The sequence below is a fragment of the Nicotiana tabacum genome, chromosome 1, assembly GCF_000715075.1.
Source record: "Nicotiana tabacum cultivar K326 chromosome 1, ASM71507v2, whole genome shotgun sequence".
NCBI classification, from domain to species: domain Eukaryota; kingdom Viridiplantae; phylum Streptophyta; class Magnoliopsida; order Solanales; family Solanaceae; genus Nicotiana; species Nicotiana tabacum.
The window spans coordinates 104,728,271-104,748,536 of NC_134080.1; positions in this window are offsets into that span (position 1 = coordinate 104,728,271).

The following is a 20,266-nucleotide window of genomic DNA, read 5'->3' on the forward strand; positions in this document are numbered from 1 at the left end:
ATGCCCCAGCAAGGAGAAGTGAGCGGTTGGTTTTTACGAGTATGAGAAGAGGTAGAGGGCGGCACAAGAAGTATTGGGGAGAGGTGATCATGCAGGACATGGCGAGGCTTCAGATTTTTGAGGAAATGACACTTCATAGGAAGGTATGAAGGTCGAGCATTAGGGTTATAGGTTATCTACTTCGTACCAGGTGAGAGGCTAGTCTGATAGTGTTGTTTCCTAGACTGCTAGTGTTTATTGTTGTGCCCACACTTTTCTTCCACTTTTCATAGTACCTAACATTACTTACGTGTTACTGTTATTGCTTTACATCTATTTTCTGGTACTTATGATGTTGTTATTATTTCTGTTTATAGTACTGATATATTGTCTTTTTCGTCTCTTTGAGCCAATGGTCTATCGAAAACAACCTCTCTATTCCCTTGGGGTAGGGATAAGATCTGCGTATACTCTACCCTTCCCAAACCCTATTTGTGAGATTTTACTGGGTTGTTGTTGTTGTATAGTATATTGTTTTTACACACTCAATATATATAAACCTAAATTTAATTGGAGCCGAAATCTTCCTTGTGCCTAATGGTTGACATATTCTTTTCTATTTGGAGTGATGTTTTAAAGAGAAAATAATGGTTTTAGTCCCTAAGTTATTTTTAGAATTCTGATTTGGTCTTCCAATTGATTAACTAAGCATATTTAGTCTTTAATTAAATAAATTGTGCAACTTTAATCTTTGGTTATAGGAATGAATGGAGTTCAAAAAAAACAAAGTTAAGATACAGTGGGAGTTCATATTATCAAATTGCATACTCAATTTGAAAGCTAATTGCTCTTGTTGTTTTAATTTTCACTGGACATGCACATCTGGAAAAGGAAAAGAAAAAGAGAAAAGGGAAAAGGAGACAGAGGGAGATTAAAGGGATATAAATCTGCTTTCCTTTATTTTATCACATGAGATAACAAAAAGTAGAAGTTGGGTCTGAGAAGAATTTTATTTCTCTCTTCATGGTAACATGAGCACAAAGGTAATAAAGATGAAAAAGGGTTTTTTCACAGCTTTTATTCATTTAATCAATTTTTTTTAACAAGAGTTGGTTTAGCCTACATCGATTTCTTAGAATTAATAGTAGGTAACACAGTTATAAAATATACTAGTATACGTATCGCACGATGCGCGGATCGATTCAAAGGAAAAAAGAGCGGAGAGAGATAATAGAAACATATGTATATTGTAGATGAAATTTAACGATCGAATTTAAAAGAATTAAAACAAAAAATGAATAGATAAATTTTATTGGGGCCAATATTGGAACCCAAGTATGATTCAAGACCACATGACAGTATTATTCTAAGAAATTTTCCCAGTAGATGTGAAGCTAGCTTACAGACCTTTGCAATTGCTGTGAAAAGGTAAGAGGTAAAAAGCTGATGCTTGATTTCTGTCAGGATAAATATCATAGGATGGTTTTTGATCCTTAAAAGTTATAAAGATTAAGTTTTTCATCACAGTAAGATTCTCAGTGTCCTGTATTCCAAGGGAAAAATTTGAAGGGAAGAAAGGAAGTTAAGTCCGAGGTTTATTGGTCATTTTGAGATATTGAGACGTGTTGGGGAGGTTGCTTATGAGCTTGCCTTACCTCCCAGCTTGGCAGGAGTTCATCCGGTATTTCATGTTTCGATGCTCCAGAAGTATCACGGTGATCCGTCACACGTATTGGATTTCAGTTCCGTCCAATTGGATAAGGATTTATCTTATGTTGAGGAGCCAGTGACAATATTGGACAGGCAGGTACAAAAGCTGAGGTCAAAGAACATTGCATCAGTGAAGGTTCAGTAGCGGGGTCAGCCGGTCGAGGAGGCAACCTGGGAGACCGAGCAGGATATGCGCAGCCGTTACCCTCATCTTTTCACTACTTCAGGTATGTCTCTATGCTTGTTCGACGACGAACGAATGTTTTAAGAGGGGGAAGATGTAACGACCCGGTCGGTCGTTTTAAGAATTTATTCCCCGATCCCCTATTAACTGTTTTTCTCGTGTTATTTTCTGCTATTGGGAGTTGCCGAAGGGAATCGTTTGGAGTTTCGGAGTGTGTTGGGACACTTAGTCCCTAAATGAGAGCTTAAGCTTTAGAATTTGGACCATAGTCGGAGCAGTGGGAAAACGGCCTCAGAATGGAATTTTGTTTGTTCCGTTAGCTCTGTTGGGTGATTTCGGGCTTAGGGGCGTGTTCAGATTGTATTTTGGAGGTCCGTAGCTTAATTAGGCTTGAAATGCCAAAAGTCAATTTTTTTAAATTTTCGGTTCGATAATGAGATTTTGATATCGGGGGCCGGAATAGAATTTTGAAAGTTGGAGTAGGTCCGTTGTATCATTTAGGACGTGTGTGCAAAATTTCAGGTCATTCGGGCGAGGTTTGGTAGACTTTTTGATTGAAAGCGGAATTTGGAAGTTTTAAATCCTTAGGCTTGAATCCGAGGGTGTTTTGATGATTCGATGTTGTTTTGATGATTCGATGTTGTTTTGAGTGTTCCGAAGATTGGTACAAGTTTGAATAGTGGTATATGACTTGTTCGTACTTTTGGTTGAGGTCCCGGAGGCCTCAGGATGATTCTGGATGGTTGACGGAAAGTTGGGAGTTAGAGTGTGCAGCTGAAGCTGCCGAATTATTGTCATAACCGCACCTGCGGATTGGGGACCGCAGGTGCGGAGCCGCAGAAGCGTGTGGTCAGTCACAGATGTGGCTAGAGGAAGTAAAATCAGGAGTCGTAGGTGCGGGTGCTTTATCACACCTGCGAGACCGCAGTTGCGGTAAGTGAAGTGCAGGTGCGGCCGGTGCATTTAAGTAAATTTTCACAGATGCGCACTTGGGATCGCAGGTGCGGGTCCGCAGTTGCGAGAAAATGGCCGCATGTGCAGAAACCCGGGCCAGAACCTATATAAGGTCTCTGTCGTGATTTTAGCCTATTCTTTCACCACTTTTATCCAAGAATTGAGCCTTTTAGGAGGTTTTTGAGAGAGGATTCAAGGGAGCTTCAAGGAGGTAAGATTTTTGGAACCCAAACTCGTTTATATGGTATTATTCTACTAATTTGGCAAGACATTTATGGAAAATAAGGGTTACAATTGGGGGTTTAGGGTTTAAAATTAGAGACTTCGATTTAGGGATTTGAGGGGTTGTTTGTGGTCCGATTTTGATGTATTTGGTATGTATGAACTCGTGAGAATGTAAGAATTCTAGTTTTGCAAATTTTATCCGATTTCGAGATGTGGATCCGGGGGACTTTTTGGGCGATTTTCCTAATTTCGCGTGTTAGCTTCGAATTTATTAGTTGAATTAGTTACTTGAAGGTATATTTACATTATGCGATTAATTTGAATAGATTTGGGTCATTTGGAGTCGAGTACTCATGGCAAGAACGTGATTTCGAGTTGATTGAGCTGTTTCGAGGAAAGTGGCTTGCCTAACCTTGTGGGGGGGGGGGGCCCTTTAGGATTTGGTATTTTTGTTATGTGAGTGTCGTGTACGTGAGGTGACGAGTGCGTACACGTGCTAGTTGTTGAAATCTCGTTTTCCTTAAGCCAATACCTATATTTTCTTGTAATTTAGCAAATACTTGTACTTGAAGCCTCTTGTTTAGATTAGGAAAAGCATGCTTACGTGACTTAATTGTCTTACCTGTCTTGATTGCCTACCTGTACTCTATGCAGCATGTTAGAGTAGAAATTTCTTGTTTAATTCTTGAATAGAACTGTATATTCTTCTAAGATGGTTGTGTGTTTACTTTGGGACTACGGGACGATATCCCGAGAGATCCCCCTGCTTGTTTACTTTGGGACTACAGATCGGTATTCCGGTAGACTCCCCTACAAATTTATGATTGGGACTACGGGACAGCACCCGGTAGATCCCCCGTACTTGGTATTTACTTTGGAACTACGGATTTGGTATTCTGGGATGTTTTCCTTGCATATTTATGATTTGAACTACAGGACAATATACCGGGAGATCCTCTGTACATTTACGTTTGGGACTACGGGATGATATCTCGGGAGATCCCCTGTTGCTATTTCTATGTACTGATTTAGATTCTTTTCTGTAATTTTATTTGTAATATACTGTTAGAATATTGTCATATTCTATACTGTTTTACCTTGTTTTTTATCTATAATCAGTAGGGCCCTGACCTTCCTCGTCATTACTCGACCGAGGTTAGGCTTGACACTTACTGAGTACCGCTGTGGTGTACTCATGCCCTTTCTGCGCATGTTTTTCATGTGAAGATCCAGGCTCTTCGGCTCACCCACACCATCAGTGAGGCAAGGTGATCTTCAGAGACTTCGAGGTATATCTACCGCGTCCGCAGACCGAGGAGTCCCTCTCATTCTCTCCCCTCTAGCTTTAGCTCTCCTGTATTTACTTTTGTTAGATATTCTAGATATTAGAACATTTGTAGTTATTCAACAACTTGTGATTTCATGAGATTCCGGGTTTTGGAAGTTGATTCAGTTTAAGAGTTTATATTTGTATATGTCGAGCGGCATCTTAAATGTTTTATTTATGTTTATTCCGCAGTTTTTGGCTAGTTTTATCTTTAGTTTCTTTTTCCGCAAATCGTTAGGCTTACCTAGTCGTAGATACTAGGTGCCGTCACGACAGTTCACGGAGGGAGAACTTGGGTCGTGACACTTTTCAAATAAAAATCAACTAGTTGTAAGTGAAGAATAAAGAACTAAATTATGCTTTAATTTGTCACAATTTATAGCCGCCAAATTGAATATCAGAAAAAGCCTATTCTACTTCTAAGAAACTCATAATGGTAAATAAAGTTCGTGAAATATATTCCTCTAAGTGTTTATCCCAAACAATCAAATATGTTTTATGGAGGATAAATTATGACTGAGCAACAGTGATGGAAAAAAAGTTCCTCAAGGCTTGGTGGAATTTTTATATTTTTGACTTCCTCTGAATTAGCATTAAAGTAAATGGAGAAGCATTCACAATTTATTGAGAAACACCACTCATCTTAGAGGCGAGACGTCTTTTTTGTCACAACCCAATTTCTCCCTCCATGAACTGTCGTGTCGGTACCTAATCTCTACGACTAGGTAAGCCTAATATTGCGAAAATGAAATGAAAACACAAAGATAACAGCTAACAGATATAGTTAATAAGCAGAAACGGTGCCACTCAGCATATACAATAATCATCTTTTCAAAAAATCCGGAATGTCGCAATGTCACAAGCTTCCAAGAGTTTCTAACTGCTCTATACATTTATGACTAAAGAAAACAAGGGGGAATCGACACAAGGGAATAGAAGGGGACTCCAAGGTCTGTGGATGCGGTAGATGTATCTTGAAGTCACCTGAAGCAGCAACCACGCAACTAGACTCGAGGCTGATAGCTAGTACCTGGATCTGCACACGGAAAACATGTGCAGGAATACACCACAATGGTACCCAGTAAGTGCCAAGCCTAACCTCGGTCGAGTAGTGACGAGATCAAGTCAGGGCCCTACTGAAAAATATATAATAAGATAAGGCAGAAATGAAGCATCATTATAAAACAAAGACTGGAATTAAACAGGAATGAAATCATAGAAGTCAAAGGCTCGGTACACAGAAATAACAATAGGAGATCTCCCAGGATACTGTCCCGTAGTCCCAAATGTAAATGCAGTACATGGGGATCTCCCGGAATACCGTCCCGTAGTCCCAAAGTAAATATGCAGTGCATGGGGATCTCTCGGAATACTGTTCTGTAGTCCTAAAGTAAATATGTGGTGCAGGGGGATCTCTCAGAATACCGTTCTGTAGTCCCAAAGTAAATATGCAGCTCCACCCAATACAAACAACAGTTACAGCAAGAAAACCTACAGTTTAGACTAAGTTCAAATCAAGGAGAGTAGGTAATTCACTAAACATGCTGCACAGAGTTCAAATAGACAGTTTAAACACGTAGTCATGCTTTCCTAAACTAAACAGGATAGTACATATGTTAGTGTAGTTCAAATAATGAGAAAACAGGTTATGACTTAGCGAAAAACAGAGTTTTACGATAAATAGCCCCTGTACGTACTCGTCACCTCACGTATACGGCGCTCACATATCAAACAGTACCAAATCCTAAGGGGAATTCCCCCACACAAGGTTAGGAAAGCTACTTACCTCGAATCAAGCTCAAATCAATTCGAAACAATGCTCTTTCCACGAATATCCAGCTCCAAATGGCCCAAATCTAGCCAAAACCAATTACATAACATAAATATAGCTATAAGAAGCTAATCTAATGAACGGAAACAAAGTTAAAGCAAGAAATTGGAAAAATTGCTCAAAAAGCCTCCCCGGGACCACGTCTCATAATCGGGTAAAAGTCACCAAATACAAACACCCATTCACTCACTAGTACACTCGTATAAAAATCATCCAAAACCAATGCCTAAATCCCGCTCAAAACTTAGATTCTTGGTTGGAGAAATTTTCCCCTATTTTCCCAACTTCCTCACTCAAATCCTCTAATTAAATGAAGCATAAAACAATAGATTAATGAAATATGATTAAAATCGAGTTAGGAATAGTTATCCAATAGCTCTCCTTGAAAATCTCTCGAAAATTCTCCTTTCACCGAGCTCCAAATTGAATTTTGTGATATGAACTTTAAACCCTCGAAAATCACCTTCTCCGCTCCTGTGACAGGGACTCCGCATCTACGAGTTTTCATTAAAATCCAGAGTCCGCACCTGCACGCCTTCATTCCCATCGGCGGATGCACTTCTACGGCTAATGGTCCGCTTCTGCGGAGCCTTGGGTCCCTCTCACCTCCGCATCTGCGGCTACCTTTCCGCAAATGCGGCTCCGCTCCTGCGACCCTTGGCCTTTATACCCAACCCGCACATGCAACTCCTTCCTCGCTTCTGCGGGGACGCACCTACGGGCTTCCCACCGCAGGTGCGAAAACACCAGAACCAACCAACTTCAGAATATGCACAAGTCCAAATTTCAATCCGTTGAGCATCCGAGACACACCCGAGGCCCCCGAGACCTCAACCAAACATACCAAGCAATCCTAAAACACCAAACAAACTTAGTCGAGCCCTCAAATCACATCAAACAATGCTAAAAACACAAATCGCCCTCCAATCCAAATTTAATGAACTTGAAACTTCCAAATTCGACAACCGATGCCGAAACCAATCAAACCACGTCCGATTGACCTCAAATTTTGTACACAAGTCATAATTCACACTTCGGACCTACTCCAACTTCCGGAATCAAATTCTGACCTCGATATCAAAAATTCCACCACCGGCCCAAAACTCCAAAAATTCCACTTTTTCCGTTTCAAGCCTAAATGAGCTACGGACCTCCAAAACACAATCCGAATACGCCTTTAAGCCCAAAATCACCCAACAAAGCTAATGGAATCGACGGAACCCCATTCCGAAGTCGTCTTCATACAGTTCCGACTACGATCCAAATCCTAAGCTTAAACCTCCATTTAGGGACTAAATGTTCCAAAATACTTCAAAAACCAAAAAGAATCTTCCCGGCAAGTCGCAATAGTAAAAATAGGTACGTGGAAAGCAGTTAATAGGGGATCAGGGATTTAACTCTCAAAACGATCGTTCGGGTCGTTACATTTTTCCAACTAACAAATGACTGGCGTTACAAAACAAAATACATCTAGCTCAATCATTTTCTGCATCAAATTATGAAATAGATTGAGAATGTGAGGATTTCCTACTCTCTTGAATCAATGCTCTGATATTCATATATAGGAATGAGTTTTATATACGTGACACATACCAATCAAATACAAAATTATAAGTCAACAAAAAGTATTTGTGATATGAACAACTGTTATTGATAATGCTACCATAACTTCTATAAAGAATTCTTAAAATTAAGGCCAATTGGTGAAGTAGGAGAATTGGTCTTTGATAACCCAATCTAAGCATCAGTTAAGTTGACATCTTTCCTAAAGGCTCAGCTTTTGAAGTGCATAACACACTATATGTTGAGTCCAGTAAGAGAAAAAATATCAAATTCTTTCACTTTCTATGCATCGCTATAGTTGCAAAATAAATTCTTTCCCCTTTTTATTCATAGCTATATATAGTCACAACTCACAACACTTCTATGCCTCTATCATCTGTGAGAGTTCGATAAACAAATGCATTCTGCTATTTTATATCAACTATTTCCTAGAGTCGTTTTCATTTTGAGTAGTTGTTGAATTGTTGCAGACAAGATATTGAATGGGTGAAGAGAAATCAATAACCATGTGGATTACGTGTATAATAAAGATCTAATGAAAACACTACCTTGAAGATATTTATTGAGAAAAATTGAACATTATCACTGACAAACTTAAATAGAGTCTAATTCCAGTGATAATCAGTATAAAGAGAACCGTCAACTATTCTTAACTTGCATAAAAGTAAAAATGCTATAATATTTTCTGAAAAATAACATGAGAAATCCACTCGTTTTATTTGTGTGGTTCTATTGCCTAACTGAAGGAAAAACTCCTAAGAACATGAAAGATCGATTTTCATCAATAGCCATGAGATCAAGAAGAAAAGAAAGAGAGCTTACACAACAAAGATTTTTCAATTTATATCAAGTAAGCAAACTGCCTCAATTGCGGGGCCTCAAGGGTCTTTTTCAGCGGCTTTAATTCTAAATCTTGAAACACCTCATAGGGATTGATTTTCATGCTCAGCTGATCTTCTATGGCCCTTTTTTTCCACTGAAAACTTCAGTGCAAAATGGTGAATAAACCACCAAATTGAATATCAGAAAAATTACATTCTACATCTAAGAAACTCATAATGGTGAATAAAGTTTCTGAAACGTATTCCTCTAAGTGTTTATCTTAAACTTTTAAATATGTTTCGTGGAGGATAAATTATGACTGACAAATAGTGATAGGAAAAGATTCATCGAGGCTTGGTGAAAATTTTATATTTTTTTACGTCCTCTAAATTAGAATCAAAGTAAATGGAGATGTATTCACCAATCCTATAAATTATACCATTCGAAACAGTTTTCTGTCATAGCCCATAAAAAGGGATACAAAGGAACAAAAATAGAATCTCCATGACACATTCCCAGTTAAACAATCCAACCAAAGAGAATCTAACTTTCAACGGTAATAAAATTGCAGCAACAAAGAAAGTATACTACTTCCTCAATTAATTCAATCATAGATATAACGATAATACTAAGTGAAGATGGATAAAGCTTGAATGAAAATTAATTAAAAGAAGATAATAATTAAATAGCAGAAATATAATAATTAGAAGTTTACGATGAAAGTTATTTTTACCAAATATTCAATCTCATTCACATCAACCTTATTTATCAATTGATCATATGGTAGCAGATCAAAGATATTCATTAGGAAAAGTGGATCAGTTTTAGCCACTGTTGTCCGTTGAGAAAAGGTCAGCCTCAAGTTATGTTTTGTGGTGTTAAATCTCTCCTTATTTTGACAAACGACAAAGTTCGCTATAAGATATAGTCCAAGCTCATTAATTTGTGTTCTGAAAAGATGCAGCACTGTCTTGCCAATAGAAGCATGTATCTTATCTTCTACAAAGAATCCACATTACATACGTACATATAGAAATTAAAAAATTATGCAAACAATAGAGCAAAAAATTCAAATTTTTAAATTAAAAATAGAGAAGCAAAACATGATACATATTGTAGTATATCACTGAGAAACATATTGAGGATACATATGTTTGGTGCACAAATACTTCAATCAGGTTTTTGCTACTAATTATTCCATGAATACGCTCATATGCAAATTAAAAAACGGAGTTACAGTAAAGAATTATAAGATAATAACAGACTTTTAATACCTTTTCATCTTGTAGAACCAATTCAATCGAGAACATAGCGTCGAAATTGTAACGACCCGCTACTTCCCACAAACGAACAATCCGAATTTTGAACTTGCTTGATTAAATCACCGTGAATAATCATATTTTGGAAAAATTATATGTTTTCTTGAATTTTTGATAGCAGTAGGAAGATTTGAATTTAGAAACCGCCTATAAGTCCGAGAAATAGAAGTTAGGCATCTCCAGTTTGGAACGGTTTCGTTTCAATCGTGCGCATGTTTGTGAGTTTTAATCGTGTTTTGAGATTTTCCAGAGGAAAGTGGGTTCTAAATTTAGGGAAAAGTGGGTTCTAAATCAGTTTTGTTTTTTAAACTTAATGAGTAAACAATGTATATGTTTTAAAATCAGTTAACATTTTAAACATAAAGAAATTCGAAATTTTGAATTAAATAAAGTTCTTTTCTTGGAAAAAAATTACTGTCTTCATGGTTCAAAAGTAGATGAATTTTGAGGGAGCTTTTATTTTCAAATAATTTTGAATTAGTAAATTTTCTTAACAATAAATAAATCTAAAAGTTTGAACTAAATAAAACTATTTAAAAATAATTCGGTCTTCATGCTTCATAATTAAAGAGTCAAAAACGTATGTTTTAAAATGTGCAGTTTTTAATGTTTAATTTTTAAATATAATCTAAAATCAGATTTTCTAAGATTAATAAACATATGCTTTAAAATCAGTTAAGTTTTTAAAAATAAAGTAATCTTTAATATTTTAAAATAAAAGATTAGGGAAAGTGGGTTCTAAATGTGTAATTTTTAATTTGTAAATAATAATTTAAATCAATTTTCTTTTTTAAGGTTAAAGAGTAAACAACGTATGTTTTAAAATGTGCAATTAATGTTTAATTTTTAACCATAGAGTCTACCGTTGTTTTCGGATTAATCAACACAAGCGCTATTCACGAATCCCTTCTTCTAATTCGATTTCGCAAGCATAAACAGGGAACGATCTTACTTTATTTTATCGCATTTTTTGCCGATTTATATCCAGTGATCCAATCAATTGTGTTTTGACTTGAAATTTGTGAATTTAGTCAACCTCAACTCCAATTTTTAAAATTTTATTGTTTGGCGAAGAATAACGTAGTTTTTGGATGTGCAAATTATTGAACTGGGTTTCCGGTGAAGAACTTAGTGAGAATGAAGATCTCTGATTTTTATTTTACTAAGTTTATCATAAAGTGGCTGTTGTTATTCATTATTGACTGTTTTTAAAATCAGCTATGTATGAAATAAAAACAATTTAGTAAAATATGAACAAGAAATATAGATAGAGAGAAGGAAAGATTTTCTTCTTCAAATTGTGTGTATCTTTCCATTGCAATTACATAGTCTTTTATAGGCATAAAGAGAAAATATGATGGACATAAAGCAGGAGATTTAATCTTTAAGCTATTCACAACATGGGCATCCAATGTAGCATCCAATGTACAAACTATTCATAACACTCCCCCTTGGATGTCCATGTAAGATAATGTGTCTCATTAAGAACTTAAAAAAAATATTGGGATGTACATAGTTATTTATAATATGCATTGCTTGCTGCCTCATCAAAAACTGTAAGGAAAGCCCCGTGGGAAAAAACCCTAGTAAGGAAAAAGAGTGCATCGCGTAATTTACTCCCCCTGATGAAAATATTGTTTCAAATATTCGAGTCTCCGCATTCCAATCTTGTATACCATCTTCTCAAAAATTGAATTTGTAGAGAATATTATCCACCACTATTTCAAATCGATTTAAATTAATCTCATCAAATCAAGAAGATGCTAGAAGTCATTTCATTGAGTTGCTTGCAACCTGCCTGCATCAGTTGCTTGTAGAAAAGTTCAATGGAGTACTAAATGGATAATCTTCTTTAGGAAGATTATCTACAGCGGAGTAATAAATGAACATCCACAATAATATTTTCAAAACATTCCCCCTTGGATGTTCATTATTATGTGCCTCGTTAAAACCTTACTAGGAAAAACCCCGTGGGAAAAAAATCCTAGTCAAGGAAAAAGAGTACACTAATAATATACATTGCAAGCTGCCTCATTAAAAACCTTACCAGGAAAAACCCAGTGGGAAAAAACCTGAGCAAGGGAAAAAGAGTATAATACAGAGACTTAGGTATATCAGAACCAAAGAGTCCATCATCCTCTTCTGGAGGTAAGAACGGATCCTTAATCCGTGTAGGGAAAGAACTATATCTTGCTAGTAAACTAACAAAAAATGCTATGTCGGGCCTTGTAGCATTAGCAAGATATATTAGTGCACCAATTGCACTGAGATAGAGTACTTTGGGACCAATGGGTTCCTCATCCTCTTCTGGAGGTAGGAACAAATTCTTATCCACTTCAAGTGATCGAACAACCATTGGTGTACTTAATAGGTGTGCTTTGTCCATGTAAAAGCGTTTTAAGACCCTTTCTGTATAGGCAGATTGATGGATAAAGATCATGTCCGCTAAATGTACAATTTGCAGACCAAGACAAAGTTTTATCTTCTCAAGATCTTTCATCTCAAATTCTTTCTTAAGATATTCAATTACCTTTTGGAGCTCTTCTAGAGTTCCAACAAGATTTATGTCATCAACATAAACAACAAGTATATCAAATTCTGAATACATGGACAAATAACATCATATATGTAACTTTCTTTCAGCAAATATTCACTGAGGCGATAATACCACATACGACCTGATTGTTTCAATCCGTATAAGATTTCTGAAGTTTTATTGAACAAGTTTCTCGAAAACTTTTATATGCTTCTGAACAATTTAAATCCTTCAATAATTTCCATTATACGCATATCAAGTTTTTCATGTATTGCCAGATTAAAATCTTAAATGACTACATCCACCACACGAGAACATGTCTCTATATAATCAATGCCAGGATATTTACAAATATTCTTGTGACACAAGTCGTCTTTATGTCTATCGACTTGACCTTTTTCGCACAAGAACACATTTACCTCCACTGGATTTATACTTTCAGGTGGTGGGACTCCGTTCAACTTTATATTTAGTTCAAGTGAAGTCAATTTTCATTGAGTATTTTTCATTTGGCCAATCATTTATCTGTCCCAATGTCATGACAGATTTGAGCTCAAGACCTCGTCAATATTAATAATTGAGCGCTACATTATGTTAACAATATCGTCGACGATCATTTTATATCGGGTCAATTATTACACAATAAAGACATAACTTATTGAGATCTCTTTATCTCATTATTTTTCAGGTACCTGAGCCTCTCACATGAGGTTTTACGAAGTGTTATGTCGTGGTGCTCTTCTAGAGCACTTGCCTCCTTATTATGATCATTTTGAATATTTGCCCTTCTCCTTCTTCAAGGAGTTTTATCTTTGGAACTGATTGGTCTGTTACGCTTCATGCATACCATAGACTCTGTCCCTCATGGACTTTATTCTATTTGGAGCATTAACAGCTGAAATATGACATTTAGCTTTGGGTCAGCAAATGCGTCTGCCAATAATTTGTAAATGAATTATCACTTGAACTTCAAGTTCATATTGTGACGACCCGAAGGGTCACTACCGTAGTTCCTCCTTGTTCCGCGCTTTGAGGCCTTGAAAACCTCGCTTTTAGTTGCCTCGATTGGCGTGCGTAGTTCGGGCGCGTAGCTGGAAAGTTTTTATGTTAGAATATGTGAATTATGTGAAATATTTGATGAATTTTGGTATTAATATGCATAATGTTGACTTCTGTCAACATTTTGGGTAAACGGATCCGGACCTGTGATTAGATGGTCCCGGAGGGTCCGTACAAAAATATGGGACTTGGGCGTGTACCCGGAATCAAATTCTGAGGTCCCAAGCCCGAGAAATGAATTTTTGAAAGAAATTGTTTTTCTGAAATTTGATATGAAAATTTGAAATGAAAAAGGGGTTAGAAAATATAGGTATCGGGCTCGTATTTTGGTTCCGACGCCCGGTACAAGTCTTAAATATGTGTTAAGCACTATCGGTAAAGTTTGGCTAAAAACGGACGTCATATGACGTGTTTCGGACTAAAAATGGAGAATTTGAGTTATGAAAGTTGAAGAAAGAAAATCATGTTTTGAGGCTTGATCCTATGTATATGATGTTATTTTGGCGATTTGATCGCACGAGTAAGTCCGTAAGATGTTTTTAAGGTTGTGTGCATGTTTGGTTTGGAGCCCCGAGGGCTCAGGTGAGTTTTTAATGGGGCCCGGGAGGTCTTGGACTTAAGAAAATGCAGGTTCAGGTGTTGCAGACACCAGCGCGGCCGCGGTCATTTCCGCGCGGTCCGCGCTGGAGCCGCACGGCCGCGATGCCTTTTTGTGCGGTCCGCGTGGCTGAGTCTGAGGGCTAGGGTTTCAGGTCAACCAGCGCGGTCGCGCACCAAAACAGTGCGGTCCGCGCTGGAAGGGTTCAGAGAAGCCCCAATTTTTCCCCCACTCGGCGCAGTCGCAACACATTTTTGTGCGGTCCGCGCCAGGTCCTCAGAAAGGTATACAAGTTCGGAAAATTCATTTTTCACTTTTCAAAAACCCAAAACCTAAGAGGCGATTTTTCAAACAACTTTTTTTTCTCCAAAACGATTGGTAAGTGATTTCTAACTTAATTTCTTTATTCCTTAACATCTTTTAACATAATTTCAACTTCAAATCAAAGATTTTCATAGGGAAAATTGAGTTTTTGGGTAGAACCTAGGTTTTCTACAAATTGAGAAGTTGGACCTCAATTTGGGGTCCGATTTAAAAACAAATCATATATTGGGATTCATGGGGGAATGGGTAACCGGGTTTTGGTCCGAACCTCGAGTTTCGACCACGTGGGTCCGGGGGTATTTTTGACCTTTTTGGGAAAAACCTTTAAAAAATTTATTTTTCATGCATGGGGAGTGATTCATTTAGTAATTATTAACGTGATTAAGTAACTTATGACTAGATTCGAGCGGATTGGTGGTGGAATCAAGAGGTAAAGCTATACTAGAAGCGTGAGTTGAGTTTGGAGCATTCGAGGTAAGTGTTTGTTCTAACTTTGGCTTGAGGGAATAGGATTAGGATGATATTTACTACTTGCTAATGTGGAGTACGGTGTATAGGCATGGTGACGGTTATCTATGCACCGGAGTCTAGCATGATCGTGAGTCTTGATTGCTTTTAATTCGAATAATGTGACACAAGCTCCTTGTTTATTTGATAAGTTTCATATAATGTGAACGGTTGAGGAAGAATGGTTTAAAAGGAGAATGTGTTGTGAATACTCCCTTGCCGGGATGTGTAGACTGATATATATATTCTCCCTTATGGGGATATTTTGGGCTGTTAGTTGTACCCTTGCCGGGTTAAAGGTATTGAGTTGTTATTCTCCCCTGAAGGGGTCTACTATATGAAGTCAGATATTACGATCTATATTATGGGATCGTGTGGCACGCCGTCCACTTATATATGATATTATGGGATCGTGTGGCACGCCGTCCACTTATATATGATATTATGGGATCGTGTGGCACGCCGTCCACTTATATATGATATTATGGGATCGTGTGGCACGCCGTCCACTTATATATGATATTATGGGATCGTGTGGCACGCCGTCCACTTATATATGATATTATGGGATCGTGTGGCACGCCGTCCACTTATATATGATATTATGGGATCGTGTGGCACGCCGTCCACTTATATATGATATTATGGGATCGTGTGGCACGCCGTCCACTTATATATGATATTATGGGATCGTGTGGCACGCCGTCCACTTATATATGATATTATGGGATCGTGTGGCACGCCGTCCACTTATATATGATATTATGGGATCGTGTCATTTTTATCTGTTACTCCCCGATAGCATGTCCCCTCACAGTTTTACTTTGTATTATCTTTTTATTGTTTTCTTGCACTTGTTGTATATATATTTGTACAGGTTAATTGTGGTAGGTACTGTCTAGCCTCGTCACTACTTCGCCGGGGTTAGGCCAGGCACTTACCAGCACATGGGGTCGGTTGTGCTGATGCTACACTCTATGCATTTTTGGTGCACAGATCAGGGAGCAGCTTACGGACCGCAGCAGTAGGACTTTTGGGAGCTATCTTCAGTCTAGGGACTCTCGAGGTAGCCTAGCTGGCGTTCGCAGGCCGAAGTCCCTTTCCATGTTTTTTGTTTGTTTATCTTGTATCAGACAAACATGATATATTTTCCCTTCAAACATTGATTGTAGTATTCTGTAGTAGTCCGTGAGCTAGTGACACCAGACTCTGGGTAGCATTTTGGTTCAAACTTCCGCACTTTTGGTTTTCAGTTGCTTTAGATTTAAAGTCTTCCGCTTAGATTTTGTCTCGTTTATTATATTGTTTGAAAGAAAGCAGGAAAGGTGTTTTAAATATTTGGCTTGCCTAGCTCCGATAGTAGGCGCCATCACGACACCCGATGGTGGGAAATCCGGGTCGTGACAAGTTGGTATCAGAGCCCTAGGTTACTTAGGTCTCACAACTCACGGACAAGCTCAGTAGAGTCTGAGGGATCGGTACGGAGACGTCTGTATTTATCCCGCAGAGGCTACTGAGTTAGGAAAACTTCACCTTGTTCATTCTTGTCGTGCGATTCTGTTTCTCAAGTACTGATTGTCTTTCCACTCTGTTCTTTCGCAGATGGCGAGGACACGTGCTTCCTCTTCTACCGCGCAACAGCCTGAGCCCCCAGCAGCAGCCCCTATTAGGGGCAGAGGGCGAGGCCGAGGCCGGGGCAGAGCTCAGCCCCGAGCAACATTTCTAGTGACGGAGCCTCAGGTCAATTTTGAGGAGGAGGTTCCGGCCCCAGCTGTTCCAGTGGGCCTAGCTCAGGTCCCAGAGGGTTTCATAGCCACTCCAGTGCTTCAGGACGCTTTGGTCCGACTGGTAGGCTTTTTGGAGGGCATTTCTAGAGCGGGTTTGCTTCCCATAGCTCCAGCCACATCTCAGGCTGGGGGAGGAGTTCAGACTCCTGATACTCGTACTCTAGAGCCGGTAGTTCCTCAGGCTCAGGTTCTAGCAGTTTAGCCAGCCATGGCAGTTCAGCCAGCTGTGGCAGCCCAGCCAGGTATTGTGGCTCAGTCCAGCGATGGTGCGGCTATGTCCGCGGATGCTTTGTGGAGGCTTGATAGTTTCACCAAGCTCTTCACAGCCACATATAGTGGCACCCCCTCAGAGGATGCTCAGGATTTCATATTCAGCTGTCATGAGGTTCTACGGACTATGGGCATTGTAGAGACCAATGGGGTCAACTTCGCCACTTTTCGCCTGGCACCCGCCAAGACTTGGTGGAGGGATTTCTGTTTAGCCAAGACAGCAGGGTCGCCATCATTGACCTGGGATCAGTTTTCAGAGTTATTTCTGGGGAAGTTTCTTCCAGTTACTTAGCGAGAAGCTCTTCGCAAGCAGTTTGAGCGTCTCCAGTAGGGTCCTATGACGGTCACCCAGTATGAGACCCGGTTCATTGATCTTGCCCGTCATGCCATTGTGATACTCCCCACCGATAGAGAGAGGGTGCGGAGGTTTATTGATGGGTTGGCCCAGCCGATCCGTGTTCGATGGCCATGAGTGCCGGTAGTGAAATTTCATTTCAGGAGGCGACAGATGGTGCCCGCCGGATAGAGATGGAATTTGCTCAGGGAGGTGGTCATGGGTCTGATAAGAGGCCTCGTCATTCTGGTAGATTCAGTGGTACCTCATCTGGAGGTAGGGATTCTTATGGTAGAGGCCATCCTTCGAGGCCCTTTCAGTCAGCTCTCCAGGCTTCTCATGGTACACCAGGTGGTCGTGGTTCTCAACCGCAGTATTCGGACCAGCAGCTCTTCAGTTCACCATCAGCACCTATCAGTGCACCACCACTTCGTTTTTCTCAGCAGCCGAGGGCTTGTTATACTTGCAGCGATGTGAGTCACATTGCCAGATATTGCCCTCGAGCTTCCAGCAGCTCGCAGCAACAGGGTTCTTGCCCGATGATCCAGGCACCAGTTGCCCCACCGCCTGCCCAGCCGGCTAGAGGCGGGGGTAGAGGACATAGAGGTGGAGGTAGAGGTCTTAGAGGTGGAGCTCAGACTGCTAGAGGTAGGGGTCAGCCAGCAGTAGATCGTCCCAGGGATATGATTCAGGGAGGTGGGTCTCAGCCCCATTGTTATGCTTTGCCAGCCAGGCCAGAGGCTGAGTCATCAGATGCTGTGATTACAGGTACCATTCTGGTCGGTGATAGGGATGCTTCTGTGCTATTTGATCCCGGATCTACGTATTCATATGTGTCGTCCTATTTTGCACCCTATTCGGTTATGCCTAGTGACTCGTTGAGTATTCCTGTTTATGTGTCAACACCGGTGGGTGATTCTATTGTGGTCGACCAAGTTCATCGTTCTTGTATCGTAGTGTTTGGGGGTCTTGAGACCCGTGTTGATTTGTTGCTTTTGGACATGGTCGACTTCGATGTTATATTGGGGATGGATTGGTTATCCCCGTACCATGCTATCTTGGATTGCCATGCCAAGACCGTGACCTTAGCCTTACCGGATTTACCCCGTTTAGAGTGGAGAGGGACTTCTGGTCATTGTACCCGCAGTGTTATCTCGTATGTGAAAGCTCGGCGTATGGTCGAGAAGGGATGTTTGGCCTACTTGGCGTATGTTCGCGATTCTAGCATGGAGGCCCCTTTTATTGATTCTGTGCCCGTTGTTCGGGAGTTTCCTGAGGTTTTCCCTTCAGACTTGTCGGGTATGCCGCCCGACAGGGATATCGACTTTTGTATTGATTTGGCCCCGGGAACTCAGCCCATTTTTATCCCGCCATATCGTATGGCCCCGCCAGAGTTGAAAGAGTTAAAGGAACAGCTACAGGATTTGCTTGAGAAAGGTTTCATTAGACCCAATGTTTCGCCTTGGGGTGCGCCGGTGTTGTTTGTTAAGAAAAAAGATGGTTCGATGAGAATGTGCATCGATTACCGGCAATTGAATAAGGTTACAATTAAGAATAAGTATCCACTGTCGAGGATCGATGATTTATTCGACCAGCTTCAGGGTGCGAGGGTGTTTTCAAAGATAGATTTGAGATCTGGCTACCACCAACTGAGGATTAGGGCATCTGATGTCCCTATGACAGCATTTCGCACTCGGTATGGGCACAATGAGTTTTTGGTCATGTCATTTGGATTGACTAATGCCCCAGCAACGTTCATGGAGTTGATGAACCGAGTGTTCAGACCTTATTTGGACTTGTTCGTGATAGTCTTCATGTCACGACCCAAACTGGAGGGCCATGACTAGCACCCGACCACACTTGCCGAGCACCAACGCACATTTCATCTAACCTTCATTATTATCTTTTAGGGCTGACGAGATCAATATAAATGGTAGACCTAGATCATGGACAACCAGTAATAAAATATGACGGCATGAACATACATAGCAAGGGATGACCAGACAATCAAGAAACTACATATAAGGTATGAGCTACCACGCTACTATGAAAGACTATACAACAAAAACTAGCCGACAAGGCATACCAAACTATACATGAGCCGACACCTGTCTATGAGCCTCTAAAAGAACATAAGTGTTGCAACATAGCCGGAACAGGGCCCCGACATACCCATAATGTCTATAACAAAAATTGCATACCAAGACCAAGGCAAGTCCGGAGAAGGGATCTCGCCAATCACCGCTGAACTGGATGGTCTACTGTGGTGGGGGAGCTGCACCTGCTTGTCTATCAGGACCTGCAGCACGACATGCAGCGTCCACAAATAAAGGGACGTCAGTACGAATAAAGTACTGAGTATGTAAGGCAAGGAACCATAAATACGATAAGTAATGTAAGCAAGGATAGAGAATATACAACCTGTAACATCTTAGTACCTCTGAGGGCTACTTACATGAAATGCATGATACATATGTATAAATACATAAACCTTTAAAGCATTCGCCTCTATGGGCATCATCATCATCATATCGTACCCGGCCATAATAGGCTCGGTAGAATCATACCCGGCCACGTGGAGCTCGGTAAAACCCAACTGATCAGTGGTTGCACAATAGGTGCCGTACCCGGCCAACTATAGCGTGGCTCGGTAGAGTAAAATAGATACATATATATAATGCATGCTCGACTCATGGAATCACATTCTAAACCTTTCGGAGTGACGTAAGGTCGGTATCCTCTGTACACGTTATTAGGACTAACTCTTCACTATGAACCTTATAAGAATCAGGAAGTACCAACAACATTGATAACATAAGACTAAGAGAAGCAACATTAACATCAATCGTTCCATAAGAGGGAAAACAATGTAAGTACTGCTAGCTTCTAAGAGTAGAGTATCTTGGAAGATCGTTCATTACATTATGTACAATCGGA